General features: G+C 42.0%; 1 protein-coding gene, 1 long non-coding RNA gene and 1 pseudogene across 2 annotated transcripts in view; 1 reads left to right on the plus strand and 2 right to left on the minus strand.

The window, feature by feature from the left end:
* LOC139737812 (tether containing UBX domain for GLUT4-like) overlaps positions 1-19382 on the minus strand; it is a 54207-nt gene that overhangs the window by 11325 nt on the left and 23500 nt on the right. The gene's annotated exons all lie outside the window — the stretch shown is intronic.
* On the minus strand, positions 1075-3777 carry LOC139737817 (uncharacterized). Its single transcript, XR_011711402.1, has 3 exons — positions 3675-3777; positions 1881-1990; positions 1075-1181 (listed from the first exon to the last, which is right to left on the minus strand). It is a non-coding gene; the product is annotated as an uncharacterized lncRNA (long non-coding RNA).
* Positions 12613-14255, plus strand: LOC139737809 (uncharacterized; annotated as a pseudogene).

Below are 19382 nucleotides of genomic sequence, written 5' to 3' on the forward strand. Positions count from 1 at the left end.
GTGGTTGTTGACGAGAGTGATTTGCCATCGCAGCCCACCATCAGGACTTCACAATGTACAGTGCAGGTGGATTGGCAGGAACATTCATTTTCCCCCTTTTCTCCAGCAGCGTGAGAATCATTTGATTCTGGTCCAGCATTTGTTGCCACAGCATCTCCCTCATTTCCTCTTTCAGGGCATCCACTCGCCTCCACTGCTCATCCCGTTCCTCCTTCTTCCTCCTCATCTCCTCCTCCTCCTCCCGCCTCTTCTCCTCCTCCTGTCTCCTTCGGGCCTCTCGCGCCTGTCGATGCGTATCCTCCACCAGCTTCAGCTCTTCCTCCTTCCTCCTAAGCACCTCCTCTCGCTCCCTAAGAAGACCTTCGATCATCTCGATTTTCTTCAGCTGCAGATCATGGGTGTCGACATTCGCATCGGCGCATATCTTCTCTGGACGAGGCTCCTCAGCTTTCATCCTAAATCATACAGAAGGAAAACGGCAGAGCAAAACACAAAAAGGCTGCCAATTACCATTGACCAATCATTTATACTCTGGGCGCTGATTCTCATTCCTTCTTACAAACTAACAAATGAAGTTCGTTTCAACATAAGCCTTCAGCATCTATTGGCTAATTTCTCCCACAAGTACAAAGGGGTCCTTACAGAAGTGAAATAGCTAGGTATACAAAGTTTTCTTACTCTAAATTACCACTGAGTATGGCCAGACATTCTTTCGGGAACAAATGAAAGAGAGGATTTTCTGACTGCAATGTGAAATTGTCGATATGAGCACCAAATTGAGATTGCCATGCACACACCTTTTGGCAACATCATATATCCAGTCCGAAGGCCTCTCCCTTGGTACTCGTCGTCCTGTTTCATCCTGAGGCAATTCGTCAGCACTTGGCTGCTGCTGTGTATGCTCTGCCTCCAGCTTCACCAGCCCCACGACCATCTGGCCGAATTCCCCTACGCGGCCCTCTTTATCTTGATACGTCCCTTTCTTTAACAGCTCCTTTAAAGAATGGTATTTGTCTCTCACTCCTCGTTTGGTCACACGGTGACCTTGCCTACGGATATTGGCCGCAATGCGCTCCCAGGCCTGCCCTCTCTCCTTTGTCCTCACTATGTATTGGAAGGGGTTGACGGACTCTATCTCACGACAGAGCAGGACTGCCATCTGTTGAGTCCAGCTTGTTGGCCTAGATAAGGCACAGGAGAAAAGATGAGCCAATGCGTAATTGTTATTTTGTGCTAGTTTAACAACCATCACTCATTATGAACATAATTATGAAAATATAATGAAGATTATAGATATCCATAATCCAGCATATCTTGATCTCCAACCCCTCAAGGATCAACACAGTCAATTCAGTGTAAGTTTGGAATAATTTGACAAATACTTCATCTCAGAGTTTGGTGAAAGATTTTCAAATCATGAATGCAACCCACGTTAGTGTTTCACGACAACAAAAGAAGTTTTTCTATTGCAATAAGTTCCTCTCTCTCTCTTTCTTTTTTGTTCTTTTCTCTCTTTTTTTCTTTTTATTTGTGTGTCTGATTTTCACCAAATTATATCCATTTAACTTTTTTTCTTCATTTTCATATTGAAGTGAACAGGACATCGTGGTGTTACACCTAAATGCGACCTCATGCAGACCCTCAACCTTTCTGACTGAAAAATTCAGATAATATAGCTCAAAAGTACAAAAGAAAGAGCAGTTCCCATAGGATTCAAGGTAGTAAAATTATCAAGAAAAACAGGAAACTCTCATTGAAACAAGAGCTGGCAATGATCAAACTTTAGATTGTGTCCTACAAATTCTGAATGGCTGGAAGTCTGCTCATGGCTTGTAATGAGTCATCTTCACTCCCTTTCAGGTAGGGCCTACCGTACTCACATCTTTGGAGCCTGGACAGCCATGAGGTCAGCCTCTACAGCCTGGACAGCCAGGTTAGCCAGGTCAGCTAGGTCAGCCAGGTCTGAGGCAGAAGGGCTCTCTGGCAAAGGCTGTGCAAAAAAAAAAAAAAAAAAAAAACGGGTCATCATCATGAAACACTTCCTCCTCTTGTCAACAGTGAATAACACTACAAGAAATTCAGCAAAAAAATTACCAGTATACAATTTAGTTCCCACCTAAGTTATGACTCTTTCGAAGTAGGGTAAGAAAATCCTCATAAGAGGCATTCCCTGTGTATGTCTGTAACCTGCCTGTCAGTTTTCTCACCAGAAGTTTTCGCTAATCTGGACTGTGTTTGTGCTTCCCATTTTGGGGCCCTAAATAATCAGCATTTTGAAACCTGATTAGTGCAAAACAAGGTTGCATCCTTGCTCAGAAGAGCTCACGAGTAGTATGGTAGGTCTACAGTACAATCCAATTTTGTCAACATTTTGTCGAATTATAAACAGGGTCAGCGAACAGTAGGCCTACATACTGTAGGAGTACATACCGGGTACATGCACACTGTAGGGTGTCACCACTTTACCCCCCCCCCCCCCTTTTTTTTACCCCGGAAGTGGCACTAGAAAAAATTAACCTCGATCCGAGAGCGGTACCATACTAACAATATCATACTGTTAGAGCTTCTTAAGGGCTTAAATCTGTTTTTAATTGAGGCAAGAGTACAAGACCTTTTTTTTTTTTTTTCTTTAGCTTGTCAGTATATACCGGACAGTAGAACATCTACAAAATCAAGTCTTAACATTAACTTGCTAGGCCTTTTGAAGAAACCTGGAAGTGGAATGACAAAAATGCGCTGAAGACCTTTCTTTTTTTCTTTGCTTTTGTCAGCTGAAGGAAACCTGGGTGCCACGTCACCCGATGTAGCACTGAAGGTCTTTTTTTTTTTTCTTTCTTTTTCTTAATGTGTTAGTTCCTGAAACCCGGAAGTGCACCCTCCCCCCCTCCTTTTTTTTTTTTTTTTTTTTTTGAAAACGTGGCGCTGGCCATACTCGCATCTCTTATTTTGTTTCTTATTTCTTCAGGTTCAGAATCTACCTCCTTCAAACTTGAAGATTCTTGCAAACTTATTTCCTATATCACTGTCTGCAGTCCATAGCATGCATTAGTAGAATTATCGAAATGATACCAGGCTTTTCTAGTATAAAAATACTAGTTAAATTTTAGGCATACTATTAAAACACGCGCGTCACAGTAGCCAGTCGGAACGTGACCATCATAATGCATCACCCTCGTACTCGTCGACTCAGCCAGAGCTTCACTCTGAAAAAGCGCGCGCCCCAATGTGACGTGCTTCTGCCGCGCCGAGGTCAACGTAGCAATCGCAAACGCTGCTGTGTGTACACAAGTGGGCGACACGGCGACTGGTCGCGGGCTAGAACCTTGGAGAAAGTTATCATTTATAAGCAGTACTCCCGTGAACGGCGTTTTGAATCAGCGCTTTGAATGCCTCTGCTTTTAATTACGAGTACACTAGCACAAAAATGCTGATTTTTGCCTTCGAAAATTGAGCATAAACACACCCTATGAGTCTAACCAAAAAGCGGTCGATGAGTAGGTCTATCTGTTAGACGTAAAAAAGCGAAAGGGCTGCTGTTACGGCCACCCAAACAGTACGTTCGTGTCGAGGTCGCAGGGCAATCTCGGCTTAATCAGCGGGACCAGAGATCAAAATATGGGGTTTTGTATTAATTCGGGTAAATTCGTAGTCAAAGTGTTACATAAGATACTTACAATTATTTGCGGAGGAATCGATCTACAATAGGTGATTTGCTATGAGAGTCCAGTGACGGATCGATTTTGTCTGAGCGTCGTACACAGCTCATGCACCCAGAAGTTGTCGTCGTACAATGTACATGTACTGTACTTGTATACTGTACAGAATCGTACAGAATGTAGACGCCGTGTGGACGTGGACGCCCGCGCGCCCTTCCAGTCCACAGTCCACTCGTTACATTCGCGGTGTTCATCCACCATTTATCAGTGCACACCGTTTCTATGACGTCATGGCCCCCGTCCCTCCCGAAGGCTGGCGAGCGATGACGTCACTCACATCCTGAATCTAGAGGGACGCGACGTACGTGAAATTTCTGAATCTCCCTGATTAAATTTTAGAATACGAGTAAAGTATGTTCCGCGGAGACTGCGTCTGGCTTCACGGAATCCCCTCCATTACGGAGAAAAGCCGGCTAAGTTAAAAGAAAAATAAAATGGGGGGAAAAAAAATGAAAAAAGACTCCTCCCGACAGACGAATTTTTTCTGTCTACTTTCATGCTTGTCCTGCTTACTGTCAATGGTTCAGAATTATATTACAAAATTGTATTAATAATTTTCTAATAAGGAACAATTTTTTTCAAAGGCTTAAAGAATTTCATAACAAAGAGAAAAGAATCCCTGTAGGACAGTGCGTTTGAAATGAGATAAGAAATAAGCCACTGTTACATTCTAAAATTATTTTTTGATTTTTTTTTTCTAAAACACTTCTTGACCAGTCGTTATGAATATCTAACTGAATCAGCGAGTTGATGATGTGCATGCTCTCACAATTTCTAATAAATCATTTCATGAAAAAATAACAAAAATTTGGTTGTTCAGCTGCATGAATATAAAAAACAACAATAATTTTAGAAGAACATATGTTAACTTTGATGTATTTTGGTTTGGGAAAAGGATTTTACTTGTATTAGTTTAAAATATCTTTACTTTTTTTATGAATTTCATAATTATACCGCACATGAAAAATTGTGAGGGCATGACATCATAACTCCCTCATTTGAATACTTTCAACTGGTCAAGATATGTTTTCAAAAGAAAAAAAATATGTGACATTTCAAAACGTAGTATCTTCCTTATTTCTTATCTGATTTCTGTCTTCTTCTTTAAAAAAAAAAGTATGTAGGTTTTTTTCCTTTATTTTAGAGTATATTTTCTGGGTGGATTTTGGGTAAATTTCCTCTTTAAATAGAATGTAAATACTATGATATATGCATATATATATATATATATATATATACATATGTGTGTGTGTGTGTGTGTGTTTACATGTGGTAACAAGCTTAAAAAGAAATAAATTAGTAGATGGGAGCTAATTTCTGTTAGCATGTAGACGAGTAAATCTGACTGAATATACAAGCAAAAATCAAACATAATGCAGTTGTTGCTCAGTTTTGGGGCATGATGGAGTGGCTGATAAAGACCTAGAAAGAGAAGGTTCTCTGTCCTCAAGCTGAAAAAAAAAAAGACCGAGGAAAAAAATCATTAAAGAATCATACTCACTTTATTCATGATTATGTGATTAATTCCAAAACAAAACTCATCCCAAATCCAGTTGGGATGATTACAACTGGCTTTCAGTAACAGTCGGATATAGTTAAAGATATATGCCGTCAGCGTTTGAATGTTTCTAAATGTTTGCTCCATAATATTTGGGAAAGATACTTCTAATCTACACACCAGAGAGAGGCCTTTGGTCAAAAAACAAAGACTTATTTGCTATTCCTAAAAGGAGAAACACATTTTATAGAGAACGAAGATTAATTGTGTTATAATGCCTCCACCCTATGGAATAACTTACACCAGAATTTAAAACAAATTACCGATATTAATAGATAGACGACTGCTTTGGAAATGCACTTTTTACAGCGTCAACAAACATGAAGCTTGGCACCATCATTGTAATTGAATTTGTATGTTGTTGTTTTTTGTATAATCTTTCCATCTTTTGGGTGCATATAGGGAGATAAGAACGTGTCATATGGTATATAAGCACTGTTAATCATTATTACAATAGTTTATTACAAAAGAAAATTTTCATAAAATCAGTTCCTCAACAGGGTTCCTATACTCTATACCCTAAAGTATTAAAATCCATGAATGATTTCAAATTCAAATATAAGCAATTCCTTTTCAACGACCATACACATAGCTGATTCACGGCACAATTTTGTTTTGTTTTTTTGCTTTTTTAGGGAGGGGTTTTGTATTGTTATCGTTCATACCTTCAGTTTGTTTTGTAATACTTATGTTTTGAATTCTCCTGTTTTGACAACTTCACTTACATATATTCAATATACAAGGGTCAGTTACTCAAGAGGACTTTTTGCTTTCTTGCTGTTTCCCTCTACGATAGCATTGGCTTTGCTCAGGTCAGATAATGTCAATCATATATTGATTTGCGCATGCGCAGTTGAATTTACTTCCCTGATTTCGGCTAAAATGGCATAACGGTGGGAATGTATATCCTAGAGATCGTCTCCAAGATGATGACAGTTCATGTTGTTTTTGGAGGTAAAGAGTGAGGGACACTTAGCTGAATATATAAGTTACATAATTTTGCCTAAAATATTTAATTTATCACAGTCACTAAATGTTTCATTCACCCAAGACGTTACCTTGTACCCCTTGTAAACTGTGCTCTGTCATGGATATCTATGGTGCTCCAGATACCACTTGCAAAACCTGGTGAACATGGGTCCTCATTTTGTGGACCATCAGCATGGAATAAATTGCACAAAGAATTCCAAAAAATTTCAACACTCTCAGTGCCAATTAAAAAAAATAAAAAAGGGCCTGAAAAGATTAATAACTATAATTTAAAAAGTAAAACAAAAAGTTTAAGCACTCTGATCAGTGTCATATTTGGCAAATAAATGCACTTTATAAAAGACTTCATGATTTATAATTATTAAATGTTTATGAATTCAGGCCTTGGCAATATAAAATCTCGAACCATTTCATGTAAAAACAAACCAATTTTTTGTTGATAATTATCAGGTCCTCTCTTTCATTATAACTGGCATCTCTGAATACATTTTCATCATGAATCCCGTCCTGCTATCGAAATACCACTGATTTTTTTCTTTAATGTTTACAATACAAACAAGGTAAAGTAGAAATTACACGGTGCGTAATACATGTCCCCGCCGAAAGTAGCATTTTGTAGCAAAATGTACAATAAATCAAGGTCAAAGGTCAAAGAAGACAAAGGTCAAAATTCTGTGTAGAAGTTTTGAAGCCCTCACCTAGTGCCATCACATAAAGGAAACTGAATCGAAATCGGGTTAGAAATGGCGAAGGAGTAGCATTTTGTAGCAAAATCAACAATATAGGTCAAAGGTCAAGGTCAAAGGTCACAACTGAAATTCTGTGTAGAAGTTTCAAAGCTCCCATGTAGTGCTATCATATAAAGCAAACAGAATCAAAATTGGCTCATAAATAACAGAGAAGTAGCAAATTGAACATTTTGATCACACACAGACAAACACACGGACGGACACACGGACACACACACGTACGGAGCCCGTTTCATAATCCCCTGCTCGAACTTGTGCAAAATGTGCACACACAAAACGCAAACAATAACATTCTACACTTTTTACAAAAATCAGTTGCACAGTTAAACAATGTTCATCAATCCATTGTATTTTATTAATCGTAAACTGAACTTTTCTTTTCTCCTCAAATATATTTGTGTGTGTTTCGTAACAGTGTAGAACAATTCTGATTACATTTAACAACAGACTGTCTGTATGTTACATTAACATAGTTTAATGAAATATTACATGCAACTGTTTGTTTTTAAATGAACAAATTGAAATAAATTGAAAATGAACTAGATAGTAGAAACAATCAACACATTCTCTTTTCTCAAGAGAAAGGCAAGCTGGGCAGAAGAAGCTCAATATACTTTATACGTCATGGGTTGCTAAGCCAACTTCAATTATTCATAATGACCCTACATTATCCACAGATGGTCAAATCATGGCAGTGTTCATTGGAAGCATGAGACAAGAATTTTAGAAGAGTTACCTGTACTTGATTTTGTAATCTTTGTAACCTCATGATCTTCTGTACATTTTGTGTGTTATGCATGAACATAATGAATTACGCTCATCATCGCAGCCTTGGTGGAGGAGGGGGATACAGTCCCCACCCCTACCCCCATCCTACACAAATCAAACAAAAACCAGAAAAAACATGACCTTTCAGGATTCCAATGTTTGAGGTAAGGTGAGAAAATGTTCTTTGGTCCCTGCATCGAATGCTAATATACCATCATCAGCATGCATATTCATCACTTTATGATACAGTGGCGGATCCAGAGGGGGGGGGGGGGCACATCAGGCGCGTGCCCCCTCTTTTTTTTCTTTTTTTGTTTGTTGTTGAAACAAAAGAAATGAAAAGAAAAAATGGGGGGGCGTGTGCCCCCCCCCCCCCTTTAATTTTGTAAAGGTGCTTCCCTTTTATGGAATTAATGGATTCGCCACCGTAATAGCAAACAATCATTTCCAAATATTAAACTCTGCATACACACTTCTAGACATTCAACATAACGTGAATGTAACCAACAGGTTTGTGTGTGTACAGATCATTTTATTTCAAAACAAGCATTGATTTGTTGTTCTTTTTTTCATTTCAAATATGAGTTGACAACATGAATAACATTATGAATACGTGCATACCTTAAGAGTTAAGGGTAGTGAGGTGGCTCTATCGGTAACAAGCATCACATTCTGCCTTGCATTCACATGGTACAGGCTTGAAGCCTAGTGAGTTTTGTAAAGCACTATTGTGTGTTATCTTGTCATCACCGCTACGTTGTAGTAAGAAGCAAAACAATGTCTATCGGATAAGAAGCAATATACTAGTAGAGGGCCCACGTCTAGCTAATAGAGTCTGCATGCATGCATTGAAAAAGATCCCACTTCATTCTTCTCAAGAGCAGGGTGCAAAATCCGGTGAAGTGGTCCTTCCTCACAAATACTCATCATACATACAACTGGTCCCAATGGAAAGCCAGCAGCACTTCAATAGTGCAGCTGAATTTTTATCTTGTTCAGATGAACATCTAGTCTAATCTAATCATACCTAATCTAATTCTAATCTATCTAATCTAGGCCTGCTTTCGCAAAAGCTATTACACATTCATGCATACATTCATATTCAATAATTCACCCCCCCCCCCCATTAACATTGTGTCATTTTTTTTTTTTTTTTGACGAAAGAGTTTGGAGCACTGAGAGGTTCATATACTTACTGACTCAATTCTGTGCAAAAATAAGAATGATCTGTTGCATCACGCATGGGTGCATCACAACAGTCAATGGGGGGGGGGGGCGGTCAGTGAAATGAGATTGTGACAAATTCAAGTTGAAGTGTATATGCGTAAAGTGCAAAAGCTGCTTTATCATCCATCATTTGACCACCTCCTCACATTTATTTTGACACAGTCATTATAATTACTTTTTTTTTTGATGGCTCAGTGAGCATTTGTTGAAAAATGCCAACTTGTGTGAACCCTCCTAGAACTGATAAACCCTCTCAGTTCACAGGAAAATTTGACATCAAATATTGTTACCATTCTGGAACAGCACAATCATGTTTTGTGAACATACGCGGTATATCCATCGTAACCTGGCGTGTCATGATGGAGTGTCAGTGAGCACACTTTAAAGATGAAGCCAGGAATGCTTTACATCATATATAATCCACTGTCACGGAATGGAATAAGACTATGCGAGAATCATTCAAATAGAAGTTAATGTAAAATGAGCACAGCATGGACTCTGGGTATAAAAGGGAGGGGGGCAAGTGAACGTGGCAGATTGTTTGGGGGAGAAGCGGAGGGCCAGAACCGGTGGCAAGATTTGAAGAAGGCGTGGCTACGCACAGTTTATAGAAGTAGCCAAGTGCGGTCCGGGCAGACAGAATTGTGAACGCCGATTGTTGAGTAAGTCAATTTCACCTTTCAATAAAGGCTTCGGTCATTTTGTAATTTTAAAGGAAATTGTGAGATCAGCTGTCATGTTTAGAGCGTGCGTTTCTGTACCCTGTTCAAAGGAGTGGTCATGAGCGAGAGTGGTCCCGTTACATTTGGTGGCAGCGTATGGGATCGAAATCACGTTGAGTAGAAAGTGATGTTTTTATCATTTCGGGAGGTCGAGGTACCAATTACCAGCAATACCGCTCTATCATCCACAACTGAAGAAGAAGGTTCGCAGAGCTGACTTCAACAAAGGCAAAGATCGACCTTGAGAAACTGAACTTGGATATAAATGGTGAACAAATACGTTGCAGAGATAGATGGGGTAGTAACCTGTCCAGAAGGGTTGTAGTTAGCACTACAACACGTATTCCCCCTGGCCATGAAGCTTTGATCCAAGGTACCGTGCATGGAGAGGTCAAAGGGATGGACATTGGACTCCTAGAAGCAGGGGACGGGAGCGAGCTCCTAAAGAAGGGAGTCTTGGTTGAAAGAGTAGTCACCTCACAGGAAGACAGTTCCCTGCCAATTCGAGTGTTCAACCCAGGACAAAAAGAATGCATTGTAAAGAAGGGTACAACTGCCGGCTATTTCATCCCATTAGACCTGAATGACATTGAAGTAGTGGGTGAGCCCAAGGTCGGCGGAAATGCTTGTGACGTCCCTGGCCATTTAGACGATTTGCTCAACTGGAGTGTCCAGGACTTGGATCCGGAGCATCATCAGAAGATAGCACAACTTCTTTGTGAGTTTCAAGATGTGTTCGCCAAGAATGAAGACGACATTGGATCCATAAATCTAGTCCAGCACTCAATCAACACTGATGATGCTTCTCCAGTCAAAGAGCGTCCAAGGAGGTTTCCTCCGAAGGAACAGGAGGAGGTAGAACAACAGGTCAAGAAGCTGTTGAAAAATGGGAGGATACAACCTTCAGACAGCCCATGGGCTTCATGGGCTTCAAACGTGGTCCTCGTGCGAAAGAAAGATGGCACTAAGAGATTCTCAACCACCTGACCATAAAGGATGCCTACCCCATCCCGAGGATTGACGAGTCTCTTGATGCTTTGGCAGTGGTTTTCAACCCTGGATCTTGCGTCAGGTTACTGGCAGGTGAGGCTTGACGAGGACGCTCAAAAGAAATCAGCATTTCTAGTTCGGGGAGGGCTATATTGCTGGAAAGTGATGCCCTTTGGATTGTCAAATGCACCATCAACATTCGAGCGACTCATGGAGCGTGTGCTGTCAGGTCTCCACTGGGACACCCTACTGGTCTACTTGGACGATGTAATTGTCTTTGCAAGGACCATAGAAGAAGAGCTCACTCACCTGGCTACAGTGTTTCAGCGCTTTAGAGCTGCAGGACTCAAGTTGAAGCCAAAGAAGTGTTCCCTCTTCAAGCGGAGTGTTGTCTACGTCAGACATGTAGTGTCCTCAGAAGGAGTGTCCACTGATCCAGAGAAGATTCGAGTGGTGCGAGACTGGCCTACACCTTCAAGTGTGAAGGAGGTGCAGAGTTTCTTGGGACTTGCCTCCTATTACCGTAAGTTCATTGAAGGTTTTTCCCACGTTGCTCGACCTCTCCACCAGTTAACGGAGAAAGGACACCAATTTCAATGGACTGAGGAATGTGAGACATCTTTCCAACTTCTCAAGCATCAGCTGCAAAGTGCACCCATCTTGGCCTACCCAGATCCTGCCAAGCCATACATCCTCGACACTGATGCCAGCAATGTAGGAATTGGTGAGGTGCTGTCTCAGGAATTTGATGGCAAGGAACGGGTTATTGCCTTTTCAAGCCGAACCTTGTCCAAGCCGGAGAGGAACTACTGCGTAACTAGGAAGGAGTTACTAGCAGTAGTGGCCTTCCTAAAGCAGTTCCACCCCTATCTAGAACCGATCATGGAGCCCTTAGGTGGCTTCTAAACTTCAAGGACCTACAGGGCCAGATGGCCCGCTGGCTACAGATAATATCCGAGTACGACATCAACATTGTTCATCGACCAGGATGATCTCAGGGAAATGCAGACGGACTTTCCAGGAGGAGGTGTGGACCTTGTTCTCACTGTAAACGCACCGAGGACAAGGAACAAACAGTTGAGAACCAGGAACCAAGGACAGAGGACAAGGCGTCCAGAACCGAGGAGGGGACCTCAAAAGACAGCAGTGACGCCACGGGAGCCGAGGTGAAGGTAAATGCAGTGACCATGGAACCCTCCATAGCGTTGGCTGATATGGGTCAAGCCCAACGGGAGGAAACAACCATGCGGTGGGTGATGGTCAGGAAAGAGGCCTCAGAAGAAAGACCTAGTTGGTCTGAAATGGAGGGCAAGTCAAGCACCGAGAAGACATATTGGCGGATCTGGGATCAGCTAGAAGTAGGGCAGGGAGTCTTGTGCCGAAGGTGGGAATCGGACAGTGGAGATGAGATAAAGTGGCATGTGGTTCTACCAGATAAGCACCGGAAGAGAGTGGTAAAGGAACTCCACAGGGGTGCAGCTAGTGGGCATCTTGGTATGAACAAGACGATCTCAAAGGTCCGATCAAGGTTTTACTGGCCAGGGATGGACGCAGGTATTCGGTCCATCATTAGGATGTGCAATGTCTGTGCTAGTAAGAAGTCTCCTCCACGTTCAAGGAGAGCACCGCTCCAGCAAAAACCAGTAGGTATGCCCATGGAGAGAGTTGCCCTAGACATCGTTGGACCCCTCCCACAAACGGAGCGGGGGAACAAGTATATACTTGTTGTAGGGGACTGTTTCTCCAAATGGATGGAGGTGTACCCAATTGCCGACCAAACGGCAGAGGTGGTAGCAGAAAAGTTCGTCGGAGAGTTTGTGTGTTGCTTCGGTGTGCCGATCTCCTTGCATTCAGATCAAGGACGTAACTTCGAGTCTCAGGTGTTCACAGAAATGTGCAGCCTGCTGGGGGTCAAGAAGACACGCACCACCCCTTACAATCCCAAATCTGACGGACTCATTGAGAGGTTCAACCGCACCCTTGTCACGATGGTATCCATGATGATCGAACCGAAGCGGCGACAGCGGGACTGGGATTCCAAACTTCCCCTTGCCCTTTTTGCATACCGCTCTGCACCTCAGGAATCCACCGGTGAGACACCAAGCATGATGATGCTTGGGCGAGAAGTTCGCTTACCCCTTGACCTAACCACAACAACCCCGCAGCAAGAGATACACATCGACACTCCACTGGGATCTGATTATGCGGAGACACTTCGGGAACGCATGAGGCTCGCTCATGAGCGAGCACGGTTGAACCACAAAGAGAGTGCCAGACGTCAGAAAGACACATATGACAGGACAGCTGAACGAGCTAACCCTGAGGTCGGTCGCTTCGTATGGTACTTCAACCTGGCCAGAACAAAGGGCCTCACACCAAAACTGCAAAGAAAATGGCAGGGACCATTCCTCATCACACATAAGCTCTCCGAAGTGACCCTCCAAATCCAAAAGGAATGAACGGTAAAATGATGGTAGTCCATGCAGACAAACTGAAACCATACCAGGGAGAGACCATTCCCTCTTGGTTGGAACCCTCAGCCGAACATATAGACGGTGTGGAGGATCTTGGAATGGGGAGCAGCTCCCCACTTCGACCCATCAGAACAGAAAGGGAGGAAAGTGCAGATTGGGTGGAGTCCGAGGAAGGCCACGAGCCAGTGCAGGACGCCCCAAAAGCAGCGAGTACCCCAAGAAACGGCCACACTCCGAACCAACCCATATCCCCTGCCCCAACTTTGAAAACACCTCTTCGGAGAAACCCCCCCCCCCCAAGAATCAGGAAAATACCCCAACGCTACCCGTTGTGAAAAATGTGATTGATAGTGTGGTATCGGAGTTTGATTGTATTGGTCCAAAGGAATGATTATCACCATGCCATTTTGTATTACCTACAGGAATGGGTCCATCTAGAAACACCCTAAAATGTTATACCTGTGGTAAGTATTTCCGCCATAAATGGAGTCTGGACCGCCACGTCGAGGTAGAGCACCGCAGCCGGCGTACTTACGAATGCCAAACCTGCCATCGGTGCTATAACAGAAAGGATAACTTACAGGCCCATATTAAAGAACGGCATCACCACGAGAGGCATCGACGAGATGAACATCGGGATGGACAACGCGATGTTCATCGCCATCATCATCAGAAATTGGAAACCCGATCCCATCTTTCACGCATAATGCCCAGAGAGAGGACAAACACCAAAGTTTTTCTCCCCGACAAGGGTGACAAACATCAGCGACGCCTTCGAAATACACCCGTCCCCAGACGTCAAGAAGACCATCGAGGATGTAGCCACTCCCATAGCAGCTAGCACGCCAGGTACTCCATCGGGCAAGCTGCTGAGTATGATGAAACAGCTGGAGGAGGAAGGGGATGTGGCAGAAAGTGACGGTGACCACTCCGTCCCTGCAACCCCGGATATGGTCAGCGAAAATGAGGATAAGGGAGACGATAGCGAGGGAGATGACAGCGAAGGCTATGAAGAGGATGACCAGGAGGGGCCCACCAGTGATCTGCGTCAGATCTCTTAGCTTGGAGGCAGCCCTCATCGGCAATCCAGCTAAGGTTCGAGAAAACAGCTCCACGACCTACTGGACAGGGGGTGAAAAACTGATCATCAACCGGAGGCGCCGTTCTTACCATCTCGTCGGGCTTCACGGGCCTTCACTCAACGCGCCAGCTGTAGCCACCAAGTTGAAATCGATGGGGGGGCCAACGCCTATGACAACACAGCAAGTAGAAAGGGCCGTCGCTGGGAGCGTACGGAAAATAACAGAGACAGTGCGCCGAAAAATTCACAATCAAGACAAACTTGTTTCACCCGAGACAACCCAACGCGTGTACCATGTTGATTTTGCAGCCAGTTTAGTCCGTTCGGAAGAGTGAAAAAAAAATAGAATAAATTCTTGCCATTTTCTACTAAAAAATCAGTGCTATGTAATTGATACAGTGGGCTGGGGTTACTGCTAGTCCTTTCTATTGTCGGACTACACCTACATGGTTATAAGACTAAGATGATTCATGTTAATTTTAAAGCAAGTCATTACCAAAGTGTGTGCCAAAGAATAAGTGTATGAATATGACGTACTAAAGTATCATAGTGTGTGCCATGCCGTTTGACCAAAGAATTCTTGCCTTGACTTTCGTTATTGCCAAACTACCTTTTGTACCAGGCCGCATATCTATATTTTTGTATGTGAAAGTAGGATAGATTTCCTTATATAACCAGGAAAGACGGTTCGAGTCATGTAGATAATGTAAGATACACATGTATTCTTGAACAGGGTAAGGAGGAGTGTGCCCTTGCAAACTAAATATTGTATTGTTTTGTAGTCTGTCTATAGAAATGATTAGGAAAAGATAATGTGTGGGTTTATTTTAGTAGAGTAAATTGGTATTGCCATAAAGTGTTCATGCGATGATGTCGGTAAAATGCATTCGGTGTGCATTGAAAAATTGTGCTTTCGTTAATGGATAACGTTTGTGAATAACGACTTTAATGTAATGACGTGGTTTCCTTTAAAGAAGGCAGGCAGTTCAACTGTTTCTACCAGTATTTTTTGTATGTTTGTTTGTTTGTTTGTTTAATGTACAGTAAACCTCATAGCAGCAAGATTAATCTTGCTACAATGGACCTTGGATGTATTAAAACCTGTAGATGATTAGTTCAATAGAAGATGTCCCGGAGTTCCGGTACATGGAGATGATCCAGTCAGGGTAAAATTGTAGGGCACTTAAAACCAGTGTCACAATAATCATGAGATATAAGAACAAATGTGGGTGTGCCAGAATGTATAGGTATGTGTACTGGAGTTTGCTTGTTCTATGTTTGTAAATATATCAAGTAAAGTAATCTAAACCCTAGTCAAGGGACTGACTAGTCTCGAGAGGGGGTTGTGTCACGGAATGGAATAAGACTATGCGAGAATCATTCATATAGAAGTTAATGTCAATGTGCGTGCGCCACAAATGACGCACGCCCGTAGAGCATGAGCACAGCATGGGCTCTGGGTATAAAAGGGAGGGGGGCAAGTGAACGTGGCAGATTGTTTGGGGGAGAAGCGGAGGGCCGGAACCGGTGGCGAGATTTGAAGAAGGCGTGGCTACGCGCAGTTTATAGAAGTAGCCAAGTGCGGTCCGGGCAGACAGAATTGTGAACGCCGATTGTTGAGTAAGTCAGTTTCACCTTTCAATAAAGGCTTCGGTCATTTTGTAATCTTAAAGGATATTGTGAGATCAGCTGTCATGTTTAGAGCATGCATTTCTGTACCCTGTTCAAAGGAGTGGTCGTGAGCGAGAGTGGTCCCGTTACACCACCACTGTGTAATGTCCTGATTCCGCAAAATTAAAAGCACACAAAATCTATCTTACTCAGCCTGGTGGCAATAAATTGCTTGCTCAAAAATATCTAACTCTTCTGAATACACATACGTTTTTTTACCCGGTTTTCACCGATTTCTTTGGCGTGCCGCCAAGCGGCGGCAGTGGAGGTCTATCGCCGAGACAATTTCTCGGTATGCCACACCACGATCACTGTCTGGCACTTGCCACATCTTGAATGTTGTTTCAAGTACCTTGGAAAGGATTGCTGCAGGGATGGCACGCACAACCCCTCTGGTTGAACGGTTCGACGATTTCCCACTGCAGTTGCATTGCGCCAGCTCTTTCGGGGACATCAACTGCACTATGAATCTCTTTGCAAAATTGGCTCGCGAGCGACTCTGAGTCTTTAATAGAGCGAGGTCTTTGTGACTGAACTTCCAGCCATCTTCTGGCGCACCTTTTCCATCACTCTTCCCCTGCCCCTCTCCTTTGTTCTCACCAAGTATTTTGTTGACCTTAACGAGTAATTTGTTCTTCTTACCAAGAAATTTGTTCTTCTTAACACGTAATTTCATTTTTCCACCAGTCAATTTGTTTTTCTCACTAGGTAATCCCTTTATGGCGAGCAGCTGGTCCATCTTCTGGTCCATGATTTCCAGCTTCTCAAGTATTTGTCTCATGGAAACCCTCTCAGTATTTTCCTGTTGCACGTCACCGCCCCCGACGCTAGTATCATGAGGCATAGTGTCTGCCCAATTTGCACATTCGTTATCCACTACACTCTCCCCCTCCAGCCACTCATCCGTGCAATCGTGCACTTGATCACCATCCACTTCCCTTGCAGCCACTCCCTGACTTTCTAGGACATGAACCTCAATGTTATCGATAGTCTGGGCTCCTTTTTCTGTCCTATGAACAACAGCTGTGGTGCTGCTCTGGTTTTCTGAGGGCTGACGACGATACACTCCGGTCCTTGACGTGACGATAGCCTGGACAAACAGATGTGAAAATTATGATGCAGTAAGTCTGAATCTTGGATATTTTGGTCAATCAATGTCAAATCAAACATTGAATGATTTCCATAGCAGCGTTCGAGTATGGCGTTGATGTTATCTCAACACCAACATTTCTTTCAGTACTGTACTTGAAATCAGTCAGTGTTAGGGGATTGACCTCGTATTTGTGACTCCTATGGATATTGGTTTTGCTGATCAGGGTGTCCCATCTCATGATGTGGAGATAAATTCAGTTCAACTGAATTCAAGTCATACATATCTCCAGTCACAACTTTTGCTAACTGTGCTAATAGCACTGTCTGCTGAACTAAATGCTCCTTATATATTTTATCATGCATCCGGGTACAAAAGAGAAGATGCAAATGGCAGTATGATCATTTTTTTTTTCTCTCTCCAGATTGTCAAAAGAATTTGCAGGAGAAGTGTAGCATGGTGAAAAGTTTCTCAATGTCCAAGCAGCATTCCACAGACAATCGAATCAAAGAATTTTGGCACTGTCCTACAGAATACAAAAGAGTGATGAAGAGGATGCAGAATGTAAAGTATTCATGACACACTGTATATGCCCTATATTTCAGGAGGTTTTTATTTTTTCGTGAATTTTGTGAGTTGGATTCTATTTGTCAATTTAAAAACATGCAAAAATATTAACTCTGATCCTGACTTAAATGTGATGTGCCTGCTTACATCGCTCCATTCATCACCATCCTCTAAGATCGCAAATTTAACCACTCACGAAGTCGTCAGGGAGTCTTGATTTGCGAAAAAATATACTTGCTAAATATACGCTGTACACCATATACCACCATACTACTCAAGCACGAAATATTCATGAATACATCTCAACAGAAGGATCACAGAGTAAGTCTACATATCATATAAAATCAGTAATCTACCCATGTCCATAGAAACAATTACACAGCATAAAGCTTTAGAGAAAATGAAAATAATGTTTCAGTATATTTTAAATTCATGGCAGTTCAATGCCTGCAAGACTTAAAAAAAAAACATTGAGAATTGACAACATATAAAAAGAAGGTTATTAGTTTTAGACAATCAAATAGAATAGCAAAAAACACTATCCCCTGGAGTTTTGCTTTAAATTTGATCCATGTTTCAGCACTACAAGCTTGCAAAGTAGGTCTATGTATCACATAAAATCAGTAATCTACCCTTGTGATTGATGAGATTAATACACAATGTAGACAGTAAACAACACTGTGGTCATAAAAGTCAGACAACGAAATGCCAGCAACTTGGTATGCAAAATGCTACAAGTTAAATAATTTATCTTGACTCTATGGCTTTTAAAAAATCTATGTGTGCAGCAATAAAATGATTACAAGTACTTGAAAGGCACTTTGAAAATGAAACCTAAAAAAGGACAAGTTCAGTGCATGGAAGATAGTGGTTGTGTAAAAATTTTAAACCACACACTGTAATTCATCAAAATGATAACGAAACTTGAGTCAAAATGTAGACTTTTCGCTCATGAACGCACCTTAATGTGTTCCTTGAAACAACTCTTCGAAAATAAACAAAAACAAAAACAAAACAATACAAACAAAGGAAACTAATGCAAGTGCTTACCCATCTATCAGTGTATTTCACAATAGGATGAGCCCGATTGCCACATCAGATGTGCACAAGGCTGCGTTGGATTTACAAATGCACCATATCAGAATTCTACTACACTGTGTCAGAATTACGCATTGCCGCAGGCAAAATTTTACTACGCTGAAAACACAAAATTACACTGAATGGAATTCATCTTTTATCTCACAAATATTTCGTGTAACGAAACAACATATAACTATGCGTATGTTAGACGCTACACTACGACGATCGCTTGAAAGGAAATGGACAACAAATGCCATTAGGTGGTACTATTGTAGAATGTTATTTGACGCTTTGTCTACAGTATAAGTCAGCATGCGATCAACAAATTGTGTTCTTTCAAGTACACAATCAATGATCACATGTAATCGCAATCTGAGGAGATATTGCCTGCTGACTTACCTTGAAGTAATTTTCAAGGCATTTTGGGGCCCAATGAAGTTTTGTTGGGTGGTCACGGAATTGGCAGGGGTACAACACAGAGATACAAAGTTCTCATGATAGCCTATGCACAAAGCATTACCGTACCAAAGGTGCAAATTTTTGCATGTCATGAAACTAGCTCGATAAAATTTGCACATAATCTTTTCTTTGTTTTTTTTTTGCTTGTTATATATCATACTATTTCATATGTTGTTCTGTGGCATCCTTGATTTTGCCCTGAGAATTAAAAACATGCGAAGTTCATATAATCCGGTTGAG

The sequence above is a fragment of the Diadema antillarum genome, unplaced genomic scaffold, assembly GCF_040938485.1.
Source record: "Diadema antillarum isolate AM-2024a unplaced genomic scaffold, OU_Dant_1.0 seq00000706_RagTag, whole genome shotgun sequence".
NCBI lineage: Eukaryota > Metazoa > Echinodermata > Echinoidea > Diadematoida > Diadematidae > Diadema > Diadema antillarum.